We start from the raw sequence: 2,500 nt of genomic DNA, 5'->3' as shown, positions 1-2,500 counted from the left end.
GAACCCCATCGCTAGAAATCCCACCAATATTTCCCCCTAGCATTTCCAAACTGCTTTATTTCTATTTGTGAAGTGGAGAACGTTCCCTAATCCCCCTTTCATTAGCTCCCTGTATCCTTTGCTTGCTCCAGAGTGGACACTACAAGAGGCTGACATCTTTGGCTCGTTAGAGCATAGATGCCTGCAGAAGCTGACGTTTTCCACGCCTGCTTGCAGCCTATTTTTCCTTTACATCCATTGCTTACTGTCTGCTCGGTGTCTGGGCGAATCTGTCATCTGTGCCAGAGCACAGCCCGCTGCACCACTGACAGTAAGAAGGTAAACGCTTGCTGCCTGAATCCCCCATTAACTTTGTGAAGCGTATTGATTTCTTGTAAAAATAATGATATTGACAGGCTTTCCAGGAGTAATTGTTTCCAGAGCACAAAGGTCAGCGCTGAGAGTGAAGGGTTTTGGAGCCCGGGTACTCCACAGACATTTGCGCAAAGTGCTGGGGGATGGAGGGAAACAAATAGCAACAGTTTGAGACTTTAGAAATTTAAGTACGCTGACAAAACACCTCGTAGGGGGCTGGCAGCATTATTGTACTCATGAGTCATTAATAGCAAACAGCTCGCCTCGGACAAGGCCGGCTTTTGGCACGGGGAGATTTGTAGACAAACAATAGCAATAAAAGTCGCTCCAGCCGCCGCTGCTCCGCCTCGCCCTCGGGAAGGGTCCTCGGAGCCAGCCGGGAGCTCCTCCGCTTGCCGAGCTGCAGAAAAGGCCTCGGAGAGGCTGGGGCAAATCCCTCTGCTTGCATTAGCTCGGGGAAGGCAAAGCAAAGCCCTGGAGCTGCCATTGGCTGGGTTCATCGGGCTGCCGGAGCTAAGCAGCCTGGTGGGATCCGGGATCCTCGGGTGCTAACGCGGACTGAGCCCTGCCCGCCCCCAGTGCCACACAGGGAGGTGGCTCTGGGCATGGGGAGGTGGTTTTGGGGACAGGGAGGTGGTTCTGGGCACAGGGAAATTGTTCTGGGGACAGGGAGATGGCTCTGGGCATGGGGAGGTGGTTTTGGGGATGGGGAGGTAGTTCTGGGCACGGGGAAATGGTTTTGGGGACAGGGAGATGGCTCTGAGCATGGGGAGGTGGTTTTGGGGATGGGGAGGTGGCTCTGGGCATGGGGAGGTGGTTTTGGGGACAGGCAGATGGCTCTGGGCATGGGGAGGTGGTTTTGGGGATGGGGAGGTGGCTCTGGGCATGGGGAGGTGGTTTTGGGGATGGGGAGGTGGTTCTGGACACGGGGAAATTGTTCTGGGGACAGGGAGGTGGTTCTGGGCACAGGGAAATTGTTCTGGGGACAGGGAGGTGGCTCTGGGCACGGGGAAATGGTTTTGGGGACAGGGAGGTGTTTTGTGGTACGAAGAGGTGATTTTGGATACAAGGAGGTGTTTCTGGGCACAGGGAGGTGTTTCTTGGTGCAAGGAGGTGATTTTAGGTACAAGGAGGTAGTTCTGGGTACAGGGAGGTGGTTCTTGGTGCAAGGAGGTGATTCTGGGTGCACAGAGGTTGTGCCTGGGAATAAGGAGCTGGTCCTGGACTTGGAGAGGTGAACTTGGGCACAGAGAGGTGGTCACATGCATGGAAAGTGATTCTGGGTCCTGGGCATGGGGAGATGGTTCTTGCTACGGGGGCATGGCCCTGGACTTGAGGAGATGAACTTGAGAAGAGGAAGGTGTTCCTCCAGGACACAGGGAGGTGGTCCTGGGCATGGCCAGGGGATTCTGGGGCAAGGAGGTGGTCTTGGGCATGGATGCTCAGAGCTAGGGAATTAGTTATGCCAGCATCTAGGTGATCCTGGGCGTGTGGGGAGCAGGAACTCACCCCACTGTTGGACAAACAAACGTTGCTTAGTCAATAGCGTGGATGCAAACTAATGGGGTTTGAAAAATGAACTGCGGTGGCAAATGGCTTGGAGTTTGATATGCAGCAGGGCAGCGTTCATCAGGCCAAATGTCCATCTGCTTGTCTGTCCATCCAGGATTTTCCTCCTCAGAGAGCAGCATGAAAAAATGGGAAAATGTCCTTTTGCTGTGCTGCAGCACCCTTCTGCTTGGGACAAAGCAGGCAGGAATGGGGCCAGCTCCAAGCCACCTTTGCCACTCTTGAGTTAAAATATACAGGCCTGGCTATTTCTTGGAACGAACGTGCTCCAAAAATGGGAATCAAGGCCCAAGCTGGCATTTTTGTTACTATTGTCTAAGCAACTGTTACAAGCGGCAGCTGAAAAAACAGTGATTTAATTTCACTTTATTAAACGTAGGCATTTAAGCCTTTTTATTGCTTTTCCCTTTCTGCTGCTTCGTTGCCCATGTTTAAACCCTTGTCGCTATTTTTAGACGGTAAAGGAAAAAAAAAAGAAGTTGCTGGATTAGTCAGGTGGGGAAGGCTGTGTGTAGCGGGGGCCGTGCCAAGGGAAGGGCTCACCTTTCGGAGCGGGGAAAGCCGGGCTGAGGAATGC

At 53.1% G+C, this 2,500-nt stretch overlaps 1 protein-coding gene and 1 long non-coding RNA gene across 20 annotated transcripts in view; both read left to right on the top strand.

Moving 5' to 3' along the window:
* Positions 1-2,500, top strand: part of EBF3 (EBF transcription factor 3) — a 130,619-nt gene that overhangs the window by 45,219 nt on the left and 82,900 nt on the right. The window lies entirely within an intron of this gene.
* LOC146767096 (uncharacterized) overlaps positions 1-2,500 on the top strand; it is a 45,560-nt gene that overhangs the window by 30,674 nt on the left and 12,386 nt on the right. Inside the window, exons 1-2 of the long non-coding RNA XR_014956202.1 lie at positions 1-987; positions 1,028-2,500. The exon at positions 1-987 is cut by the window's left edge and continues 30,674 nt beyond it; the exon at positions 1,028-2,500 is cut by the window's right edge and continues 12,386 nt beyond it. This is a non-coding gene — a long non-coding RNA (uncharacterized LOC146767096). The remainder of the gene's footprint in view (positions 988-1,027) is intronic.

The sequence above is a fragment of the Lonchura striata genome, chromosome 6 (assembly GCF_050655825.1).
Source record: "Lonchura striata isolate lonStrDom1 chromosome 6, ASM5065582v1, whole genome shotgun sequence".
In the NCBI taxonomy this organism is placed as follows: Eukaryota; Metazoa; Chordata; class Aves; order Passeriformes; family Estrildidae; genus Lonchura; species Lonchura striata.
Note: the sequence above shows the minus strand (reverse complement) of the source record. Positions and strands in the feature narration are given on the sequence as shown.